The sequence below is a fragment of the Triticum aestivum genome, chromosome 6D (genome assembly GCF_018294505.1).
Source record: "Triticum aestivum cultivar Chinese Spring chromosome 6D, IWGSC CS RefSeq v2.1, whole genome shotgun sequence".
Taxonomy (NCBI): domain Eukaryota; kingdom Viridiplantae; phylum Streptophyta; class Magnoliopsida; order Poales; family Poaceae; genus Triticum; species Triticum aestivum.
In genome coordinates, this window is record NC_057811.1 from 451,840,444 (window position 1) to 451,866,219 (window position 25,776).

At 45.0% G+C, this 25,776-nt stretch overlaps 1 pseudogene; it reads left to right on the top strand.

Annotated features, from left to right (window-relative positions):
* The first annotated feature begins 24,968 nt into the window (after positions 1 to 24,968).
* On the top strand, positions 24,969 to 25,776 carry LOC123142692 (uncharacterized; annotated as a pseudogene).

The window sequence follows — 25,776 nt, forward strand, 5'->3', positions numbered from 1 at the left end:
ACGTCGATTGCAGAGCGGACATCTAGGACTTTCCAATATTCTAGCTCCCAAAATATAGATTTCTTCTTCCACATGGGTGCGTGCCCGTCAACTCCCCGCGGAACTGATTGTCCGCCAGGACCCTTTCCAAAGATGACTTTCAAATCCTTGACCATATCAAATATCTCAGCACCAGTACGTTCCGCAGGCTTCGGCCGGTGATCTGCCTTGCCGTTGAAATGCTTGCCTTTCTTTCTTACGTTATGATTTCGGGGAAGAAATCGACGATGACCCAGGTACACGTTCTTCTTACAATTACCCAAACGTACACTTTCAGTCTCATGTAAGCAGTGCGTGCATGCATTGTATCCCTTATTTGTCTGTCCCGAAAGGTTACTGAGAGCAGGCCAATCGTTGATGGTTACAAAAAGCAACGCTCGTAGGTAAAATTCCTCTTCTTTGTGCTCATCCCAGACACGTACACCAGTCTGCCACAACTGTAAAAGTTCATCAACTAATGGCCTTAGGTACACATCGATGTCGTTCCCGGGTTGCTTTGGACCTTGGATGAGCACTGGCATCATAATGAACTTCCGCTTCATGCACAACCAAGGAGGAAGGTTGTAGATGCATAGAGTCACGGGCCAGGTGCTATGGCTGGAGCTCTGCTCGCCAAAGGATTCATGCCATCAGTACTTAGACCAAATCTTATGTTCCTTGCGTCAGCTGCAAAATCTTTGAACACTCTGTCGATCTTTCTCCATTGCGTTCCATCAGCGGTGTGTCTCAACTCCCCGTCGGACTTACGGTCCTCTTTGTGCCATCGCAACGACTTGGCATGCTTTTTGTTCCTGAACAGACGTTTCAACCGTGGTATTATAGGAGCATACCACATCACCTTGGCGGGAACCCTCTTCCTGGTTTCTCGCCCTCAACATCGTCACCAGGGTCATCGCCTCTGATCTTATAACGCAATGCAGTGCATACAGGGCATTCATTCAAATTCTCGTATTCACCGCGGTAGAGGATGCAGTCGTTAATGCATGCATGTATCTTCAGAACCTCTAAACCTAGAGGGCAGACAACCTTCTTTGCTTCGTACGTACTGGCGGGCAACTCGTTATTCTCCGGAAACATATTCTTCAACATTTTCAGCAAATTTTCAAATGATGAGTCAGCTACACCTTCCTGTGCCTTCCATTTTAGCAAATACAGTGTGCAGCCCAGCTTTTTCAGACTATTATCGCATCCTGGATACAACGACTTTTTGTGATCCTCTAACATGCGATCCAAATTCTCCCTCTCCTTGTCAGTTTCGCAGCGTCTCCGTGCATCAGCAATGGTCCGACCAAGATCATCAGCGGGCTCATCATGTGCCTCTTCTTCACCTTCACCTAACCCTTCCCCACCTTCAGCATCATCCTCCATGAAAGTATCACCGAAATGATCATGATAGTTGTCATCGATATCATCCCCTTCTTCATCTTCTTCCATTCTAACCCCTCTTTCTCCATGCTTGGTCCAACAATTATAGCTTCACATGAAACCGTGCCGAAGCAGGTGCATGTGAACGTCTCTTGAGGAGGAGTAACCCTTCTGATTCTTACAGACAGCACATGGACAGATAATAAAACCTCGCTGCTTGTTCGCATTTGCCACTACGAGGAAATCTTTCAAACCCGTAGTGAACTCGCCGGAGAGTCGGGGACCGTACATCCATTGCCGATTCATCTGCATTATTATTATATAAAGTATATAATTAACCATCATGCATTTGTTAAACTAACTAGCTAGAAATAATACAAATTAAACAATGAACTACACACATGCATATTTTATCAATGACACATGAAAGGTTCAAGTTGCTAACCGCGATCGCGGAGGAAAAATAAATGAGAAAGCTCAAGTGTGGCTCGGACACTTCATATCATGTTTGTTTCATGCTCTCGGGCATTTCATCGAACACCTTGTGTGCATAGGAGGAACCAAAAGCAAACCCACCACCCCCCTTCTGAATTGTGGCTAAGTGAAGTGAGCTGAGTCCTATATATAGGGATGGGCCTTTAGTCCCGGTTGGCCTGGCCAACCGCGACTAAAGGCCTTCGGGCCAGCCTGAGGACCTTTAGTCCCGGTTGGCCAGGCCAACCGGGACTAAAGCCCCTCCCGTCCGCCAGCTGTCGACCGAGCGCGCTGGGCCCAGATAGTTGGTCGCAGGTCTCCTCCCGAACCGCGACTAAAGACCCCTTTTGTCGCGGTTCGATTATTTTAGGGACTAATGGGGGCGTATGGAAGCCTCTGTTTCTACTAGTGACTTCAGGTATTAACAAAACGGTGCCCCATATTCACTTCACTCATTGGCTTATTTTGTAGACTCCAGCAGTTTGGTACTAAGATCGCTGCCATCGCTTAGCAGTGCATGCTTCTTGGCACGTTGTTGGAAATGCATATAGAGTGACCACTAGTAGAAAAGAGGGCTTTGGTTCAGGCCGGGTCAGCCCATTAGTCCCGGTTCAGTCCAGAACCGGAACCCATGGGGGCACTGGTCCCGGTTCGTGAGGCCAGGGGCCTGCCGGGCCTCGTGCGGGCATTGGTCCCGGTTCGTCTGGCCCCTTTAGTCCCGGTTGGTGGGACGAACCGGGATCAATGGGCCTCGCTCCTGGCCCACCACCATTGGTCCCGGTTGGTGGCTTGAACCGGGACCACAGGCTGCCCTTTAGTCCCGGTTCATACCACGAACCGGGACCAATGAGGTGCCTATATATACCCCTCGCCCGCGAGAAGAGCACTCCAGTGCTCTGTTTTTCTTTGGCCGGCGAGGGGAGGGCTTTGTGGTGCTCTACCTCACCTCCTATGCACATGAGGTGTTCGATGAAATGCCTGAGCCACACTAGTTAAGCTTTCTCGTCTCGAAGCTCGACCTCAAAGCTCCATTTTCCTCGAGATTTGTCTAGGTTTAGCGGCCCGTCACGTCCCATTCCCATCTTCACCGCCGTCGATCGCCCGCGCCGATCTCGTCGCCGGCACCACCGTGGTGAGCCTTTTGTTCTTATCTTCTTTCTGAAAGAAAAAAATTCTTATTTTAGATAGATACTTGTCTAATTTTCTTACTATTTTATTGCTTGTTATTATATAGTGCGATGGTTTTGGTATCCGCCCCCGTCGGCCCTCGTCCTGTCTATGATTCGGATGTGGTATATATTATCTTTATAACTATTGGTTCATTTATTGTTTATGAAAATTATGCCGACCAACGTGACATAGATTTTATTTATCTAGGAGGTATGTGAACCGGAAATTCCAACCGACCCTATTGTCGAGAGGTTAAATTTAGTTGAAGAAGAAAACAATTTCTTGAAGGAAAAAATAAAAAAATTGAGGAGGAGAAGATGATATTGGAGTTGCATGTTGCGGATGTCGTCGATGATCACAAGATCAAGATGGATGCAATGCGCTTGAAGATTAGAAAGATTAGAAAATATGCCATTCATACCGAGGCTTGGTATCATTATGCCGTTGGATCAATTGTTACCTTGGTTGCGATTATGATCGCATTTGTTTTCGCATTGAAATGTTTTACATAGTTTCAATGTATGGTTTAATTAATTAGATGCTCTGGAGAGCTATATGTTGTTAGATGAGAACTATGTATGTACTTTGGTTTTAATGTGATGATGAACTTCTATTAATTTGGTCACTTAATTATCTATTCATGATGTTCTGTAATGGTTTTTGACACACTTAATTATATATAATGCACGCAGATGAACCGGCAATGGATGTACGGTGACAGACACACCTCCGAGTACATTAAGGGCGTGCATGATTTTCTCGAAGTGGCTGAGGCAAACAAGCAGAATGGTTTTATGTGTTGTCCATGCCCTAAATGTGGGAATACGAAGTCTTACTCTGACCGGAAAATCCTTCACACCCACCTGCTTTACAAGGGTTTCATGCCACACTATAATGTTTGGACGAGGCACGGAGAAATAGGGGTTATGATGGAAGACGGCGAAGAAGAAGAGGACGATGACAACTATGTGCCCCCTGAATACGGTGATGCTGCAACGGGGGAAGCTGCTGAAGATCAAGAGGAACCAGACGATGTGCCCAATGATGCTGCAACGGGGGAAGCTGCTGAAGATCAAGAGGAACCAGTGCCCGATGATGATGATCTCCGCCGGGTCATTGTCGATGCAAGGACGCAATGCGAAAGTCAAAAGGAGAAGCTGAAGTTCGATCGCATGTTAGAGGATCACAAAAAAGGGTTGTACCCCAATTGCGAAGATGGCAACACAAAGCTCGGTACCGTACTGGAATTGCTGCAGTGGAAGGCAGAGAATGCTGTGCCTGACAAAGGATTTGAGAAGCTATTGAAAATATTGAAGAAGAAGCTTCCAAAGGATAACGAATTGCCCGACAGTACATACGCAGCAAAGAAGGTCGTATGCCCTCTAGGATTGGAGGTGCAGAAGATACATGCATGCCCTAATGACTGCATCCTCTACCGCGGTGCGTACAAGGATCTGAACGCATGCCCGGTATGCGGTGCATTGCGGTATAAGATCAGACGAGATGACCCTGGTGATGTTGACGGCGAGCCCCCCAGGAAGAGGGTTCCTGCGAAGGTGATGTGGTATGCTCCTATAATACCACGGTTGAAACGTCTGTTCAGAAACGAAGAGCATGCCAAGTTGATGCGATGGCACAGTGAGGACCGTAAGAAAGACGGGAAGTTGAGAGCACCCGCTGACGGGTCGCAGTGGAGAAAAATCGAGAGAAAGTACTGGGCTGAGTTTGCAGGTGACCCAAGGAACGTATGGTTTGGTTTAAGCGCGGATGGCATTAATCCTTTCGGGGAGCAGAGCAGCAATCACAGCACCTGGCCCGTGACTCTATGTATGTATAACCTTCCTCCTTGGATGTGCATGAAGCGGAAGTTCATTATGATGCCAGTTCTCATCCAAGGCCCTAAGCAACCCGGCAACGACATTGATGTGTACCTAAGGCCATTAGTTGAAGAACTTTTACAGCTGTGGAATGGAAACGGTGTACGTACGTGGGATGAGCACAAACAGGAGGAATTTAACCTGCACGCGTTGCTGTTTGTAACCATCAACGATTGGCCCGCTCTCAGTAACCTTTCAGGACAGACAAACAAGGGATACCACGCATGCACGCACTGTTTAGATGACACTGAAAGTATATACCTGGACAAATGCAGGAAGAATGTGTACCTGGGCCATCGTCGATTTCTTCCGACCAACCATCAATGTCGAAAGAAAGGCAAGCATTTCAAAGGCGAGGCAGATCACCGGAAGAAGCCCGCCATGCGTACCGGTGATCACGTACTTGCTATGGTCAATGATTTACACGTAATCTTTGGAAAGGGTCCCGGCGGACTAGCTGTTCCGAATGACGCTGAGGGACACGCACCCATGTGGAAGAAGAAATCTATATTTTGGGACCTACCCTACTGGAAAGACCTAGAGGTCCGCTCTTCAATCGACGTGATGCACGTGACGAAGAACCTTTGCGTGAACCTGCTAGGCTTCTTGGGCGTGTATGGGAAGACAAAAGATACACCTGAGGCACGGGAGGACCTGCAACGTTTGCACGAAAAAGACGGCATGCCTCCGAAGCAGTATGAAGGTCCTGCCAGCTACGCTCTTACGAAAGAAGAGAAAGAAATCTTCTTTGAATGCCTGCTCAGTATGAAGGTCCCGACTGGCTTCTCGTCGAATATAAAGGGAATAATAAATATGCCAGAGAAAAAGTTCCAGAACCTAAAGTCTCATGACTGCCACGTGATTATGACGCAACTGCTTCCGGTTGCATTGAGGGGGCTTCTACCGGAAAACGTCCGATTAGCCATTGTGAAGCTATGTGCATTCCTCAATGCAATCTCTCAGAAGGTGATCGATCCAGAAATCATACCAAGGCTAAGGAGTGATGTGGCGCAATGTCTTGTCAGTTTCGAGCTGGTGTTCCCACCATCCTTCTTCAATATCATGACGCACGTCCTAGTTCATCTAGTCGACGAGATTGTCATTCTGGGGCCCGTATTTCTACACAATATGTTCCCCTTTGAGAGGTTCATGGGAGTCCTAAAGAAATATGTCCGTAACCGCGCTAGGCCAGAAGGAAGCATCTCCATGGGCCATCAAACAGAGGATGTCATTGGGTTTTGTGTTGACTTCATTCCTGGCCTTAAGAAGATAGGTCTCCCTAAATCGCGGTATGAGGGGAGACTGACTGGAAAAGGCACGCTAGGAGCGGACTCAATAATATGCAGGGACGGGCATTCTTGGTCTCAAGCACACTACACAGTTCTACAGAACTCTACCTTGGTGACCCCGTATGTCGATGAACACAAGAACAGTCTGCGCTCCAAACACCCGGAGCAGTGCGACGACTGGATTACATGTGAACACATCAGGACTTTCAGCAGTTGGTTGGAAACACGTCTCAGAGGTGACAACACTGTTTGTGATGAGCTGTACTCGTTGTCCAGGGGACCATCTTTGACTGTATTGACTTACAAAGGATACGAGATAAATGGGAATACATTTTACACGATCGCCCAAGATCAAAAGAGCACCAACCAAAACAGCGGTGTCCGCTTTGATGCAGCAACCGAGAGGGGAAAGGACACATATTATGGTTACATAGTGGACATATGGGAACTTGACTACGGACATGATTTTAAGGTCCCTTTGTTTAAGTGCAAATGGGTCAATCTGTCAGGAGGCGGGGTACAGGTAGACCCACAGTACGGAATGACAACAGTGGATCTGAAAAATCTTGGGTACACTGACGAACCGTTCGTCCTAGCCAATGATGTGGCACAGGTTATCTATGTGAAGGACATGTCTACCAAACCGAGAAAAAGAAAAGATAAGGAAGCGAATACATCATACGATGAGCCAAAGCGCCACATAGTTCTTTCAGGAAAAAGGGACATCGTGGGAGTGGAGGGCAAGACAGACATGTCTGAAGATTATGAAAAGTTTCATGAAATTCCTCCCTTCAAAGTCAAGGCTGACCCAAGCATCCTGATAAACGATGAAGATTATCCATGGTTACGGCGCAATAAGCAAATGACACAAGCGAAGAAAAAGTGAAGACTTTCTCCCGCAACTATTATGATGATACCATGCCAACTTTGTAACAGACGAGTATGATACCATTGTCCGTTTTGTACACGAAGTGCATCCAGTTTTTGCCGTAACCCTCTCAACTTTCTTGCACATGCTATGTGGATGAAATGATGATACCATGCCAACTTTCAACCTTTTCAGAGTTCATTTGAAATGCTTTTCAATTTCAGGGTCTTATAGTTCAAAATAATCAATAAATGCATGAAAAATAACAAATGAAGTCGGAAAGGGTTGAAAATTGATGATGTGGCTTTGAATGGTGCATTTTGAACACACAAAAAGTCAGGAGTTCAAATAAGTTTTAAAAAATGAAATCCCTTTGTAACAGACGAGTTTCCGTATGAAATCCTGATACTTCGAAAGAGATTGTCCGTTTTGTACACGAAGTGCATCCAGTTTTTGCCGTAACCCTCTCAACTTTCTTGCACATGCTATGTGAATGAAATGATGATACCATGCCAACTTTCAACCTTTTCAGAGTTCATTTGAAATGCTTTTCAATTTTAGGGTCTTATAGCTCAAAATAATCAGTAAATGCATGAAAGATAACAAATGAAATAAATAAGTAATTAGAAACAAAATAATATAAACTTTAATAAAATATATAAGTAGAAATAAAATAAAATAAACTTTAATAACATAAATAAAATTTATGAAACTAAAATTATCAAAGTATTTTCTGTTCAAAATATTATAAACAACCTCTAGTATTATTGAAAATAAAATTATATAAAATTGATGCAACTAAAATTATCGAATTATTTTCTGTTCAAAGTCATTGAAAGCAAAAAGAATTTTCATAAAGAACTTTTTTTGTTAGAAACTTTAATAGCAAAAAGAATTATCATAAAGTAAAATAAATAAGTAATTAGAAACAAAATAAAATAAAATAAATAAGGTTTTTTGTTGTAAGTAGAAACAAAACGAAATAAATAAAGCAAAAACAAAAACAAAAAAATAGGCAAAAAAATAAAAAATATGCCACCTACTGGGCCACCACGGCCTGAATACGGCTAGAAACCCATCGATGGGCCAGGATTCAGGCCCGCAGAAGGCCCAGTAGGCCCATCAGGCATAGCAGTGACAATTAGGCCCGTAAGCCTGCAATGGAGAGGAGCTCGAGAGGGGAGCGGCAGTGGGGCTTATAAACCACTGCGCGCCCCTCTCAACTAGCGAGTTGGGACTAAACTTTCGACGCGGGCGCAGCAGCACAAGGCCTTTGGTCCCGATTGGTGGCACCAACCGATACTAAAGGGGTGCATTGGTACCGGTTTGTGGCACTAACCGGTACCAATGCCCCCCTTTAGTCCCGGTTGGTGCCACCAACCGGGACCAAAGGCCGCCGCTTCCCGCCCTTTGGGCTGCTGAAAAGAGTCCTTTGGTCCCGGTTGGTGCCACCAACCGGGACTAAAGGTGGCATTGGTACCGGTTTGTGCCACCAACCGGTACCAATGGGTTTTCTATATAAGCCAGCACTTGTGAAAATTTCGTCAGTTCTTCGATTCCTCCGACGACGCCGCCAGGCTGCCCGAGCTCGTCGTGCCTCTGTCGCGCCCCCGACCACACCACCGTCGCCCTGCCCCCGACCACGCCGCGCGCCCTAGCCGTGCCTCTGCCGCGCCCCCGACCCGCCCCGCCGCCGCCGTCGCCGTCGCCCGCGCCCGTGGTCGCTGTCGCCCGCGCCCTCGCCGTCGCCGCGCCCACGCCCGACGTCGTCGCCGCGCGCCGCCCCTGCCCAGACGCGCGCCGCCCTTGCTCCGTCGCGCGCCGCTCCTGGCCCGATGCCGTCTCCGCGCCACTCCCCGCGCCCCTGCTTGCCCCGACGCCGCCCGCCGCGCGCTCCTCCCTCTGTGAGCACCGCGCCTCTGCCGGCCCCGCCGCCGTGCTATTTTTTACATGTTTTTAGATTTTCATATATGTATGTATGTATTTTTTAGATATATGTATTTTTTTATGTATGTTCATATATGTATGTATGTATTTTTTACATGTTTTTTGTATGTATGCATGTATTTTTTCAATTGTAATGATGTTTTAAAAATACATATATGCAAAAGTTAGATTTTTAGAAAAGTTTTAGCTATATATGTTCTCTGATTTAGTACATTTTAGGTTAGTTTCATTTTTAGAAAAGTTTTATATATTTAGGAAGAAGGAATAGAAGGAAGAAGAAGGAAGAAGAAAAAGTTTTATATATGCAAAAGTTACATTTTTAGAAAAGTTTTATATATGTAGCTAGGAAAGGAAGAAGAAGAAAAAGAATGAGAGGAAAAAGGAAAATAAGAAGAAGAAGAAAGGAGAAGAAGAGGAGACGAAGATGAGAAATAAATAAGAAGAAGAAAAAGAAGAAAAAGAAGAGGAGAAGAAGAAAGGAATAGAGCAGAAGAAGAGAAAATAGTATTCATTTTCTCTTCTTCTCCTCTATTCCTTTCTTCTTCTCCTCTTTTTCTTCTTCTTTTTTTTCTTCAATCTTCTCCTCTATTAATATCTTCTTCTCCTCTTTTTATTTCTTCTTCGTCTTCTTATTTTTTATCGGATATGTCGTTGTCGATATACCCCATGTCCCGATAACTTCAACACGAGGGGGGGTTCGACCTACCCCCTCCCTGATAACATTATTTTCCCATGTATGTATGTCGTCGTTGTCGATATAACCCCCTCCCGGATAACTTCGACCGTGATAACTTATACCACGGGAGCACCCCCCGGCCCTCTCGCTCGACCAAAACTCTCGAGGACACCCAAACCCTAGAAAAAAACGATGTCGGTCTCCTACCCCCTACCGCCGCGCCCCTACCCTTGAAGCGTTGCTGAGGCCACCCCAAACCCGGAATAAGCTAGGTCTACGTTTGCACTAATATATCCACCTGCTGTCATGTTTGTGTAATAATTGCCATGTTGTAATATTTGCAGAAACAATGGAGCACGGACGAGACGAGGAAGCAGAAGAGGTGTTGGGGGACATAATCTTAGCCGGAGGTGATGTCTTGTCGTATCTTAACGACAATGATGGTCTGGAAGAACAGGGTGAAGAAGCAGGCTACGGTGATCGAAGAGTGGAGGAGGAAAGACATGATTATGATGGCTCCGGTGACCCAATGCTGGTGCAAGAAGGAGCCCGTGGTGACGGCTCCGGTGACCGAACAGAGTCCGGCCAGGTAAATATATTAGTTAAGCCTGTGCTGACTAGCTAATTGATGCATTCATTGTTTTGGTATGTACACATATTAATTAACTCTCGTCTTTCTTCTTTTTTCTAGCCCTCCGGATCGAGCACAACTTCGGTAAAGAGATGAGGACCGAAGAGAAAGTTGCGCTCGGATGAAAGGTTTGAGATCACAGCAATCGCGCGCGACGGCCAACCGATTGAACCCATCCGGACAAAGGAAGCATTTGCTGCTCAGTGCGGGGTTCTTGTTAGGGACAAGATCCCGATCAGCATCCACCAATGGTATAAGCCTAAGAAGGAAGACCCTGAGGTGTCTTATGTCAATGATATGCAGAAAGATGATCTTTGGACTGAGCTGAAGGCAAATTTCACCCTACCGCCAGAGGAGGATCCGGAGAAGCCAGTTAAAGAGCAATTAATCAAGTCTCATGCTCTTAAGAAAATGGCAGACATATTCAGGAGGGTGGAAGAATGAGCTGAAAACGTTTGTCGACAAAGAAGAGACACCAAAATTCATCGGCAAATATGAGAAGATCAGATATCACTGGCCCGCATTTGTGGCCCACAAGACATCAGAAAAGAGTAAGAAGTTGTCGGCGACAAACAAGAAAAATGCTGCGAAGAAGAAGCTTCACCATCGTACGGGGTCAGGTGGCTACCTCAAAGCCCGGCCTAAGTGGGCCAAGGCTGAGAATGATCGGCTTGATAAAGGGATCGAACCAGAGACAATGAACTGGTCAGACCGTTGCCGGACTTGGTTCTTCGGGGCTGGCGGAACCTTGGACCCTGTATCAGGGAAGTGCGTTTGGACGGATGAGCAAATGAGAATACCAGTCAAGAGGCTTCAGCACTATATCAATGCAGCGCAGCAAGGGACGTTCGTTCCAGACAGAGAGAACGACGAGATCACAATGGCCCTCGGGAATCCTGAGCACCCTGGACGGACACGAGGCACGCCAGGCTCCGTTCCATGGAAGGCTGGTTTTCCGGACGCAGGCGGTTACAAATGCCAGGAGAGGAGGAAAAAAGTGGAGCAGACCCAAATTCAGAAGCTGTAGGAAAGGGTTCAAGCGCTAGAGGAACGAGACGTAGCTCGCAGCAAGCGACCTACCGAAACTACCCTAGAAGCTACCCCGCCATCTCAGCGGAGAAGCAGCGTGGCTTCCACTGAGCTGCTTCAGCCGGAGCATGTCTTGACGGCTCCTGCTAGCTACCCCGTGGATGCTATCACGGAGCCTCAACATTGCCACCTTATGACGCAATGGGAGAACTTCAAAGTCAAGGCGGTTGTCGGCTCTGTTCGACCTCCTGAACCCGACGCAACTTTTCACTGTCGTCCGATTCCAGAAGGATATGCTAGGGTGACGGTGGACGAAATAACGGAGGGATTTGAGGACCTCCAGCTTGACCACCCAACCGGTGAAGGGGAGACTCGGCTGGGTTCTGCTCTGAAGACTCCATGCCTATGGCGGAAGGAGCTCATCAACCTTCCGAACTGGACGCCTCCGCCTCCTCTTCCTCCTCCGGCGAGTAAGGGCACTCCGCCTCCTCCTCCGGCGAGTGATCAGGGCACTCAGCCTCCTTCTCCGGCGTGTGGCGGCACTCCGCCTCCTCCTCCGCCTCCGCCTCCGGCGAGTGATCAGGTCACTCAGCCTCCTTCTCCGGCGCGTGGCGGCACTCCGCCTCCTTCTCCGCCTGCGCCGGCGCGCCCGAGCAGCCAGCCTCCTCCTTCTCCGCCTCGTCAGCAAGGGCGGAAGAGACCCGCCGCCGCTCCGGCTGCTCCGGTGCGTCGTAGTCCTTCTCCTCCGCCTCGTAAGCAAGGAAAGAAGACAGCCGCAGCCGCTCCATCTGCTCTGCCGGCGTCTAGCAGTACAGCCAGAGGCGGGAGGCAATACAGATTCGGTCCTTCTCTGAAGACTCCAGAGAAGTTACCATACGAGAGGACCGAGGAGGAAACCACAAAGATCGTGCGAGCCGAAGTGACGAACTTCTTTGAAGGGGTGAAAGCAAAGAAACATCCACCTCCGGAGGAGAAGGTAGATCTGGTGAAAGCGAAGCGCACTCTGGCTGCCCTGACAAAACCACCAAAGTCTCTGCCGAAAGGCAACTATGAGCGCTTTATTGCAAAGACATTTGTCGAAGCGGAGCGGTCGGGAAGTATTGTCAGTGATCAAAGGTTAAAAGAACGACGAGCTGGGAAAAAATTGCCCAGCTCGGCGAACAAGCGAACCAATCATGCCCCCCAATCAAGGTGTCTAGCGACATCGTCGCTAATGATCAGAGGATGGTGCCTGGTTATAGCAATCTTGGAGATACCTGCCGGACAATATACATTATGATTTCTTGGAGGTGGATGAACACAAATACCATTACGGGAAGCCTCTCGGCAAAGATGAAAGATCTCTAACAACGATGATGCGAAGATTACATGATTGGTACATGAAAACCTACAGAGAGTCTGGGGGGAGGAATACTTTGACGCTGAGAGTTAAAGAGGAGCATGACCTCGTTGGAATTGAACTGTTGAATGTTCCATTTGAGGAGTTCTTCCAGTTTTCAATCAAAAGGCCCTCGATAAATCAACGATCACTTGCTACTGTCTGTAAGTAGTACTACTTCTGTCATTAAGTCTCTCTATATAGGTCAGCTCTTTCATTGCATGTATTTATAATTATCCTCACTATATTATGCAGATTGAAGATCGCCGAATTGAAGAAAAGAAAAATCGGTGATATTGGGTTCATTAACACAAATCTCATAGATGCAACTGAGGTTAAATATCATGCCAAAAATACCGAGGCCAACTTGCTACGATCGTTGGTAATAAATGAAAACAAAGATATAATACTCTTTCCTTACAACTTCAAGTGAGTGTTACTGTCTTGTGCATATTCGGTTTCCCTTATTAGTCCAGGTTATAGTAATGTAATTGATGACTTATGCATGCATGCGTAGCTTCCACTATATTCTCCTAGAGATTAAGCTTGAGCGGGGAGTAGTAACCGTCTTAGACTCGAGATGAAAAGATCCCCAGGACTATGCGGACATGACTCAAATGCTCGAGAAGTAAGTTAAATTGATCATTATCCACCATATCAGCAACTTTGTTCATTCCCTGATATCAAGTAATTGTTTTCTTTGTCTGGCAGGGTTTGGAGAAAATTCACCAAAAAAGCTCCGGGACTGCCGAAGAAGCTGCAATTTAGACACCCGAAAGTAAGTACTATAGTAGCATGTTCCGCGCATCTCCTAGTGATTCAAGCGCTAGTTTCATCAATACCATTTAGCATGCTTGCTTATCAGTTTGATTGACTTCTATTTCTTGTAAAGTGGTTGTGGCAGGAACAAGGGAATGATTTCTGTGGATACTACGTTTGCGAGTCCATCCGCCACACGACCTGTGAGCGGGGCTACTCTGATGAATAATATGAAGTGCGTAAGCAATAATATTCACAATTTTATTTTATTACCATCATTTGTGTTGAGTTTCATTTATTCATATATATATATATGTGTGTGTATATGTATATATATATATGTATATGTATATGTATTGACCCCTTTCTTCAAATTAGATCTTTCGGATGCGGGATGAACTCCTACCACCAGATCGTATGCGAGCAATTCAAGAGGAATTGGCGGCATTCTTCCTTGACCACGTGATCGCTGAAAACGGATAATACTATGTGGACCCTGTGTTCATATATAATTAGGAGATTATATTGTAAGAGATAATTATTGTATATATGTAGCCGGTAGTGTCGGATAGATATACGAGAACTTGTTGTTCGACCAATCTCTCGGAGAAGGAGAGGTGGTCGATATCACTTCTCTCTGTATGCATATGTTCATGACAATATTCTGTTTCCTTCATTTGCTTACTAGCTAGCGTGTCTAGTCCTCTCAATACGTATATAGTACGTAGCGTCGACCAAGCACGGAGATAAGAGAGGACACTTCTCTCTATTAATTAGCTAGCTAACACAATATATGAAACACCTAAATTAACCCCCCAAAACCCCCAACCCCCCTCCCCCCCTTCAAAAAAAACAAAAACCCCAGCCCCTGAAATGCTGACGCGTGGATGCCTATTGGTCCCGGTTAGTGCCACCAACCGAGACCAAAGGTCCTCCTGCCTGTGCTCGCCACACCAGCCACGTGGAGGCCCATATGTCCCGGTTCGTGTAAGAACCGGGACTAAAGGGCTAGGGCATTAGTAATGACCCTTTAGTCCCGGTTCAACAACCGGGACAAAAGGCCCTTACCAACCGGGACAGATGACCCTTTTTCTACTAGTGGACAAAACCCAGATTGGCAACACGATAACCACACCCGGCCATGCGTCCCACAAGTTGTTGGTGGAAACCTTGACCATATAGATCATCAGGCCAATCATAAACAACCAATAAAACACCATCATCACATCCTACAGAGCACAGACAAGCAGCAAGGCAGGATAAGTAATAATAGTCAGAGATAAATTGTACGTTAGTTCCGGAGTACCAAAGGAAATTAGAAGTCAGAGATAAGTTGTGTGGAATTCAACAATGAGCAGCATGACACGCACCAGCGAGAGGTCACATCATATACTTAATTAGACGTGAAAAAGGGTTCAAGCGTCACTAAAGCAGGGAGCATTCTATAATTCCAGCAAAATAATCAGAATGGCCAATATCAACAAACATAAGCATAAGTTGAAGCTATTGGGATGCTCGTGTTATATATATATAGGCCTGGTACTAGCTGTGAGATTGTTTTCAAAATAGTTTTATGTATGAGCACAATGATATGCATGCAACCAAAAAGTAATTTAGTAACACATACTAATAGCATGCATGAGTTTTAGTTATGCTGGACGACCATAAGTTTTGACTTGGAACTAGATAGACCTAGAAGCAAAATAGGAAGGCGGGAGAAAAGCAAAAGCCTCACCAGAACCACCATGATACCCTTGGCAATGCGAGAGTTCACCTTGGCCAGCTCCTCCTCCTTGGTCAGCGCTGGCCCGGCGCCTTTCTCGAGGTCCAGGCAATGATCAGAACTCGCGGACAACGTTACTTTGGCATGTTGCCCGGCAAGCACTAGGAGTACCAATACCTAGACTAACACGATAAAAACGGCCGGCCATGCCTGCCACCAGTTTTCGCAAACCTTGAACATCCATATGATGAGGCCAACCATACACAGCGAATACAACACCATGAACACTTTCTACAAAGCAGACACAAGCAGGATAAATAATGGGGACAATTGCATTTTTACCCCTAGTTGGTTCCTACCCATGGGTTTTGCCCTTACTTTTCGAGCTTGCTCAATTTTGCCCTTACTTTTTCCGTCGTGGTCCCTCGAATGCCCTTTGACCGTTTGACCAAAATTTTGAAAATTCAAAACTAATTCATATGAACTCAGAAAAATGCAAATAAGATATGAAAATGTTCAGATAAACATTACCTTTATGTGCATATCATTTGCATTTAGGACAAAAGCACCCTTTAAACGACCTGAGGTAATTAATGGTATTAACATTATTAAAAATAAGAAGGTATAAACAATATTTTTTTTCATGAATAAAAATTACATGCAAATGTAGGTGATGTTTTCTGAACATCCTGATGTAATTTTTATTCATGAAAAAAATATTGTTTATACCTTTTTATTTTTAATAATGTTAATAACATTAATTACCTCAGGTAGTTTAAAGGGTGCTTTTGTCCTAAATGCAAATGATATGCACATAAAGGTAATGTTTGTCTGAACATTTTGATATCTTATTTGCATTTTTTTGAGTTCATATGAATTAGTTATGAATTTTCAAAGTTTTGGTCAAACGGTCAAAGGGCATTCGAGGGACCTCGATGGAAAAAGTAAGGGCAAAACTAAGCAAGCTCGAAAAGTAAGGGCAAAACCCGTGGGTAGAAACCAATTAGGGGCAAAAATGCAATTGTCCCTAAATAATGAGATGGAGCTCCAGAGCACAAAAAGGAAAATTTGACACGCCAGAGATAAATTGTATGCAATCGTCAACGATGAGGAGAATGACATGCAACATGCAGAGCTCACAACATATATATTCTTGGTTAGACTCGACGTGAAAAAAGGTTGAAACGTCACTAAATCACATAAAGAGCAATCGATCTATATTTGTTAGCAAATCAGAACGGCCAACATGAGCAAACAGAAACATACTATATAGGAAGAAGGTGAAGCTAATGGGATGCTCTTATTATTCAGGCTAGCTTTGATACCGATTGATCTAGGACTAGCTAGAAGGGAGGAAGAAGGCGGGAGAAAAGCAAAAGGCTCACCAGCGACGCCGCGGTACAGCAGGACAGTTCCTCCTCCTTTGTCGCCGCCAGCCAGGCAGCGCCTTTTTGGACATCCATGGGAGGATCAGAACTCGGCGACAACATTGTCATGGTGGACGCGCTGATGCGAGCAGACCCACCCGACGAGATGCACGTAGGAGCGCAGACCTAGCTAAACCTTTTCTTTTAGCTGCTGAAAAACCTAGCTCAGCTTGAAGCAGCTTGATCGCCGGCCGACGGGAGAAAATTAGACACGTTGCAGCGTTTCGTCCTTGGTTTTCTCCTCGTTTATAATAGGCGTACGTACGCCCTAGCACGTCAAGCAGTCGGAGACCAAACAGGGCGCGGCCCAGTTGTTCACAATTGTCATCGTTCTCGTTTGAACTTTGAACTCAAGCTGACCAGTTCGGATGGAAACTAGTGTATATATGTCTAGGACACTTTTGATCTATCAATCAAGCTTTTTTTTTTGACGTCGATCTATCAATCAAGCTAATTAACGTGATCATGATACCTAAGACCAGCAAATAGTAGGTTAACGAATAGCAGGAGGTCTCCCTAGTCAACCACATGTACGCCCCGCCTGATGGAGGACTCCTACCTGGTTGTTAATTAGCAGCGACCAGGACCTCTTTTCCTCGTGGATACATCCGACCATGATCAGGAATTCAGGACTCACAGTACGGACTACTCCCTCCGTCCCAAAATAAGTGTCTTGACCTTAGTACAATTTTGTACTAAAGTTAACACAAAGTTGAGACACTTATTTTGGAACGGAGGAAGTAGGTACCAAGACATCTATCTATCTTGTCGTGCATGCCTCTGGTAGCTTCGTGCACGTTCAGTTAATTTTCAGCCAAAGCCAGCCGTCGTTCAAGCACATCTAGTCGGTTAAGTCCATAAAAATTTCGATTCCAATCGATTGGCCCGTCCGTACGTGCCCAAGCCTAACGGAAAGCAGCTAAATTAATGTCAACAACACAATTTGTACGTGCCCAACGCATAGAAAATCAAAACCAAAATATAGGTAAGAGAAAAGTCAAGAAGCCTGTAACTAATGACCAACATAAGGGCCGGGAAAGGAGATGACAGCGATCCGGAATGGATTATATCTAGCGGGGAGGATCGGATGTAACAAAGTGATCATTGAGTCGAATTGTAGCTTTGTGGTGGAAGCAATGCAACAACCAGAAACGTATGTGGGCTCAGATGTTGCAATGGTACTTGAGTGCAAACAATTAGGGCTGGACTTTGCGCGTGTCTGATATACATAGTGTCGCCGTGAAGCCAAGGTAGATATGGGCCAACGTAGGACTCTTTTCTCGATGAAATTTGGCAGGGGCAATGTAGACTCTGTCCCACACGATTCCACTGGAGGGATTAGTGAAACAATTCCAGAGGCAACTGGACGGGGGGGGGGGGGGGGGGCCGAAAAAGCCCGACGTTTGTGATGTCGTGCATGGTCACTCGAGGGTGACGTTGCTGCCCAACACCTGAGTGTCGTGGCCGAAAAATTGATGTCGATGAAAGAACCCATCTGAATCCTTTCAGCTTAATCTATGTGCTCAACCCCTACCTAGCGGCTCATTGTCCATGTAGTTTTCATTAATAATGAACATGCGACGCCGTACACGTATTGATTGTGGTAATACCCTTCTTCCTGTCTTTGTTGATCGTATTGATCGTGGCCTTGTATGAGAGCTAGGGTTTGTGTGTGAGCACGCATGGTGTGTTGTGTACTGAGAAGCGTGGTGAGCAGGTATGTTGAGAGGTACCGGTTGGGAGGATCGTACCCACCCCCACCTCTCTCTGTATAGGTGAATGGTGGGTAGGGTTACTGTTGGGGAACGTAGTAATTTCAAAAAATTACCTACGCACACACAGGATCATGGTGATGCATAGCAACGAGAGGGGAGAGTGTGTCCACGTACCCTCGTAGACCGAAAGCGGAAGCGTTAGCACAACGCGGTTGATGTAGTCGTACGTCTTCACGATCCGACCGATCCGAGTACCGAACGTACGGCACCTCCGAGTTCAGCACACGTTCAGCTCGATGACGTCCCTCGAACTCCGATCCAGCTGAGCTTTGAGGGTGAGTTCCGTCAGCACGATGGTGTGGTGACGGTGATGATGATGCTACCGACGCAGGGCTTCGCCTAAGCACCGCTACGATATTATCGAGGTGGAATATGGTGGAGGGGGGCACCACACACGGCTAAGAGATCAAGAGATCAATTGTTGTGTCTCCAAGGGGTACCCCCCCTCCCCGTATATAAAGGAGTGCAGGAGGGGGAGGGGGCCGGCCACCCTAGTCTCGCCCCATGAGGAGTCGTACTCCCACCGAGAGTAGGACTCCCCCCTTCCAAGTGGGAGTAGGGGAGGAGAGGGTAGGGGAGAGAGGGGAAAGGAAAGGGGGGCGCCGCCCCCCCTCCTTGTCGAATTCGGACTGGGGGGAAGGGGGCGCGCGGCTGCCCTTGGCCGCCCCTCCTCTTCTCCACTAGGGCCCAATAGGCCCATTAGTCTCCCCGGGGGGTTCCGGTAACCCCCCGGTACTCCGGTATGTGTCCGAAACTCCCCGAAACCATTCCGGTGTCCGAACATAGTCGTTCAATATATCGATCTTTATGTCTCGACCATTTCGAGACTCTTCGTCATGTCCGTGATCATATCCGGGACTCCGAACTACCTTCGGTACATCAAAACACAAAACTCATAATATTGATCGTCATCTAACTTTATGCGTGCGGACCCTACGGGTTCGAGAACTATGTAGACATGATCGAGACACGTCTTCGGTCAATAACCAATAGCGGAACCTGGATGCTCATATTGGCTCCTACATATTCTACGAAGATCTTTATCGGTCAAACCGCATAATAACATACGTTGTTCCCTTTGTCATCGGTATGTTACTTGCCCGAGATTCGATCGTCGGTATCTCAATACCTAGTTCAATCTCGTTACTGGCAAGTCTCTTTACTCATTCCGTAATACATCATCTCGCAACCAACACATTAGTCACAATGCTTGGAAGGCGTATAGTGATGTGCATTACCGAGAGGGCCCAGAGATACCTCTCCGACAATCGGAGTGACAAATCCTAATCTCGAAATACGCCAACCCAACAAGTACCTTCGGAGACACCTGTAGAGCACCTTTATAATCATCCAGTTACGTTGTGACGTTTGGTAGCACACAAAGTGTTCCTCCGGTAAACGGGAGTTGCATAATCTCATAGTAATAGGAACATGTATAAGTCATGAAGAAAGCAATAGCAACATAGTGAACGATCAAGTGCTAAGCTAATGGAATGGGTCAAGTCAATCACATTATTCTCCTAATAATGTGATCCCGTTAATCAAATGACAACTCATGTCCATGGCTAGGAAACTTAACCATCTTCGATTAACGAGCTAGTCAAGTAGAGGCATACTAGTGACACTATGTTTGTCTATGTATTCACACATGTATTATGTTTTTAATACAATTCTAGCATGAATAATAAACATTTATCATGATATGAGGAAATAAATAATAACTTTATTATTGCCTCTAGGGCATATTTCCTTCAGTTACATGCGTCCGGTCGATTTACAAGGTCTATATATTAAATATACATCTCTTATACTCCAATCCAGATGATGAGCAAATTTGGTATAGCATCTGGACGTGTCATGCGCCTGAGCCGCCCTTTGGTTGCTAGTCTAGTTTGTCCTCCTTGACTATAACCTAAGGTCATGGCATTATCAGAACATCTTTTCAAAAGTTTTGGAAACATGGAATCAAACAAAACATTTAAAAGAAGATTCTAGTTCGGAGGAAAAATATTCTAGATTCACTAAAGATATAACACAACAGTGCTCAGCTCTATAAGAAAATGTTCCTCTTAAAATAAGGCATATTCCAACTTCATGAGAAAATATTCATATTAATAATAATAGATATTCCATATCCTTCGGAAAAATGGTCTAGCTTAAAGTAGCTAAGAGATGTTGTATCTTCAAGATATAAGATGTTCTATGTTCAGGAAAAATATAATTCACAAGAAAAATGCCCTAGCTTTGCAATAATTAAAAATTTCCAGAGTCAGGAGACAATCGTTCCCAAAATATATTCCAAATTCACGAGAGAAATGTTGAATGTTACAAATAGTTGAAGCACTTGTGTGACGTTAGAACAATTTTTATTAGTGTACCATATTAAGAATAAAATGTTCTACCATAAAAAAATCTACCTTAACGATAAAGTTGCTCCATGGTGAAATCAGGATATGCTAAGCAAATTGTGATCAATTAGACCACAAAAAATTAATAAATAATAGGGAACTAGAGCACAATAGAAGATATTTGAAATAGAACAATAAAAACTGTGAAAAGTAGTAAAAGGGACATTAAATTTGAAACACGAAGAAACAAGGGTAAAAATGAAGGAAAATGAATAAACTTATTACTATATTACTAATAAGGAAGGCATTTATAGTTTGCAAATAAATGCCTAACTTTATTTGTAGTATAGTATATTTGAAAAGACACGAGTATTAAGATACACTAGATGATACCCCGCTCATTGGTTGGTGAATTGTTTGCAATATATTTCAGTGATATTTGAAGATGTAAACATGAATATTTTGATCAATAAAATACAAATAAAAAATCAGATATTTTTCTAAGGTTTGCAATATAGTTTGTTTTTTCTAAGGTTTTCACCAGTTTTCTTTCGTTTTTATTTTTATTTTTTAGTCGATCTTTTCATTCAACACATGTCCAATACTTTCCTATTTTTTATATAAATCAGAATTTTTTTACAAATCATGATCAACATTTTTGAAAATATTTAATTTGATGTCTAAATTTTTTCATACACATTGTATATTTTTATTATACATATAAAATACTTTTATATTTCATATTTTTCAAATACATGATTAATTTTTTTTCAACCACATGCATTGAATTTGTTTTTTGAGTACATGTTAATTTTTTTCAAACACACATTGAAACATTTTTTAATGATATGAAACCTTTTTTAAACTACACCTGTTTTTAATATATTGTATAAAAATATTTTAAAATTTCAGAAACATATTTTTTGAAGCACGTGAACATTATTTATAATGTATGTACATTTTACTGGGTGGTACAAAACTTTTATTTGAATTAGAAGAACATTTTTTTACCCTTGTATATACATTTTCAAAACAATGCCATGTATAATTTTTTGAAAGACGTGAACATACTGTAAAAGTCACAAGCATTTTTCTTGAGAGCTATCAGCATTTTTTAAAATTATGCTAAGAAAAGTTTTAGACTGTCTTAACATTTTCAAATTAATTTTATAAAGTAAATTAGGTTTTGGAATATATGTATTTAGAGTTTTTTCAAAGATATAAACAAAGGAAAAATGTGTGAATGAAGAAATATATATAAAAAAGAACTAACTAGGAAGTTTGGCCGGCCATTATTGGTGATTGGGACAAGGCTCCGTAGGCGAGGTCTCGTTTTGTCTCGCATGAAGCGATACATGGCTGTGCCCGATAAGTATGGCGGGCTTGATCAGAAGGCTAGCCAGGTAGAAAGAGGAGTGTTGCAACTCATTCTTCATCTTAGTGAACCAACGGCGCAATTCATCTGGTAAAAATGTAGAGCTAACTGACTTGTTTATCATTTTCTAGATCAAAATTCAGCCATGAAAATTAGAAGAGGGGTATTTTGAAGTTGAACAATATCGCTGCTTTGAATTGTGCCAAACCGACTGTCGTTGAAGGTGGTGAGGCGTGCTAACACCATAGAGCAACATATATATACACCATGTGAAACAACACACAACCACGCCTAGACAATTTCTTGTCACATGAAACGTTATGTTACCAGCTACCAAACTTCAAAATTTTAAAGTTAGAGGATCAATTTCACCGCGTCAACATGTGACCAAGTCAGTTGCTACAGTACACAAAAACATTAGTTCCTCATTCCTCCTCTATGTGTGGCAGAGAAATGCCTATATGTGAGCATCGATGTCACCAAGAACTTTACAAAGGCGACGACACTTAAGGCACCAAGGGTCCACAACATATCTATGTGGATATTTATGTGTGCACCTTCTAATACCAGTCGACCATATTTAAACAGAAAAATGAGGCACGAGAACTCAAAGAAACACAACAAATTGTTCAAGTGCGGTGATGCTACGATATGGTGTCCAATAGTTGTGCAACCCAACTAGGACTAGGACTCATCAGGAAAAAAACAAGTGACACTGTATGGCCGCCTTTAACTAGATTTGTTGTTGCAGTAGCGTTGTTGCGGGAAGATGCGACCCGTAACTTCAAAAGTTGGATCCTTTTCAGCTTTGATGCGCATGCGGAGTTGTTGCTGAACCATCCGCCTGGAACACCTCTTCATGCCTCGATTTGCTGCCGCCTTAGTTGCCATCTACACTCTCATTTTGCGTAAGATTGGGCGTGTCTGCAGGAGCATGAATCGCTGAATTGGTGTACGTTGAAACCTGTTGTCGATGGACAATGGACTGCAGTAGGATGTGGTACGTCAGAAGATTTCAATCCCACATGCGAATAGAAAAAAACATCCATGAAATGGAAACTACTTGAGTCAATGACTTTTCTTTCTTTTTTTGGTGAACGCCATGTGATTATCGTAATGGAGAGAGGTGAAGGTGCACAAGTAACAGTCAATCACAAAGACAATTTCAGCATATCTATACTCGCTTCGCGTGAATGCCCATCCTGAGAGACAGAGTTTTAGCTCCAAGAAAAACCAATAATGCATTGTTCCAAAGATCTTAGAAATGGCAGACAATTCTTCTCCTCATGAGCAAATTCAGTCGTCTAGGGTTTCCAAGCCACCCACTGGTGGCGTCGTTGACCTGCCTCGTCTCTTGTGGCCTTAGGGTCATTGAGAAGTGGTAGATCTTGGCCCTTGCTGATGGGAGGGCTCTTGCTTCATTTTCATGCGGGTTTTTTTAGTTTGTTTATGATTTGTGTCTTGCTCAAGAAGGCAAGGCTGCGGCGGCTCCCGAAAGATGAAATAAAGTTCTCCCCTCCTAGCCATCGTCCCGACGGTGCATCTTGCATCGTCAGAGGGCGTGTGGAGGTGTCTCTGACGGATCTTGAGGGATTCGATTGGTGTTTGTCTTCGGTCGATCTGCATGGATCCACTCTTTATTAGTCTACCCTCGTGTATCCACAGATTGGATCCTTCTGATATACGTTTCTCTTCACCGGCAATAATTGCATCTCTGGTCCGCTAGTCCGTTTGGGTCTTAGCACGGCGACTTTTCCAACTGTCTACTATAACAAGGTTTCCCCGGCTACGGTGAGGGACGGCGGCGCGCCTTCAGCTCGCTCCGGTGATTGTAATTGCCGCTAGCGTTCTTTCTACCATCATGATGTTTGACGAATAGATGAGAAGTTTTCAACGAAATCTTGGAAATGAAACATAACCCTCTCCAGCTTACAAGTAATGAGTACATATGGAAAATACATTGGTAAGAAACTTGAGTAAAGTGCCTCCTCTCCAAGAAAAGCCTGCTAGGGTTTCTCTACCTCTTGCCTGCGGCGCCGCCGGTCCGTCTCGTCTCCGGTGGCCTTAGGGCCATGGGGGCACGATGGATCCCGGTCCTTGCCGGCGGGAAGGCTTCTTTTTTATATTTTTGAATTTTTTTAGGGCTTGTGTTCTGCTCAGGAAGGTGAGACGACGGCGGCTCCCTGAAGATAGAATAAGGTTGGATCCTTTCAATCTGCGCTACTCTTCGTCGGCGGTGGTTGCTGTTCTGGTGCGCTCGCCCTATGAGGCCTTAGCACGATGACTTTCCGGCTGTCTACTATAACAAATTTTGCACAACTCCAGGGAGGTATGGGCGATGACGACGGCGCTCCTTCGGCTTGCTTTAGTTCTTGTGGACGTTGCTAGGTGGTATATGGATCTAGATGTAATTTTTATTAATTTTGGTGTTCGTTGTACTGCTATAATTGCTATGATTGAATATGAATAGATTGAAAGTTTTTCCAGCAGGAAAAAAGAAGCTTCTGTGAAGGCTTTATGATTGTCATGGGAATAATAGCATATTGTACATAAGAACGTGACGTGCACTACTTATGCCCACGCCAAAACAAGGACCTAACATGACATGGAGTAAATTGCATAAAACCACCACTCTGAGGACTAGATTTGCGAAAAACACTAGGATACAGATTCGCTGCAGAAAGCACCACGTCTAGCGTAATTGTTTTGCAAAAACCACTAATCGGCGGATTTGGCTCGGTTAAGCGCGTTTATGATAGATGGAGCCCTTTTTTGCCTACGTGGCGTAACATTTCGTGCCAAGTCAATTTTAATATAATTTTACAAACTCGTCCACAGATTTTACAGAGACACCCCTAAATCAAAAAGGAAAAAGCAATCAGCCCACGTTCATCCTCGCAACTGGTTGGGGCGGTCAACGCAGCCAGCGTCGGGCGCCTCCTCACGCAGCAGGCCAAATCGGGGGGAGGGGGCGGCACCCCTCGCCGGATCCGGCAGCCGGTGTTGGGCGGCTCCTCGCACTGGAGGGCAAATCGGGGTCGCCCTCGACCTCGGCGCCCGGAAGGAGACCACGGTGCGCCTCAGGGTCGGCGCCGTCGGCCGCGCCCTGCCCAAGCTGACGGCGGCCGGCGCGGCGGAGTTCGCCAAGCAGAAGGACGCCGGCGTGTTCGAGGTGGAGGTGCGGCTGGACACGGTGATGCAGTACAAGGGCCGCAAGGCCAAGTGCCCCCTGGGGGTCGTCTGCCCGCTTCGGCTGCAGCTCGTCGACCCGGACGTTGCCGCCACCGCCTTCCAGAAGACCTAGTGCACCATCCTCAAGGCCAAGATCTCCGGCTGCTAGCCCGCCCGCCGTTGCCACCACTTGATTTGGTTTGGTTTCATTTCTGTCTGAAAAAATCGGTTCTTGCTCTGTGTTTGTTCTTCATCAGTACTAGTAGTGGAGAACGAGCATCAATGTCTCATGTAATGCTGTCTTTGGTAATAGTGTTGGGGGTGTTTTCGCTTTTTGACAATAGTGTTGGGGGTGTTTTCGCATTTTTACCCATGTAATGTTGTCTTTGGTAAAACGCTATGCCACATCAGCGAAATAGGGGCCCCATCTGTCATAAACGCACTTAACCGAGCCA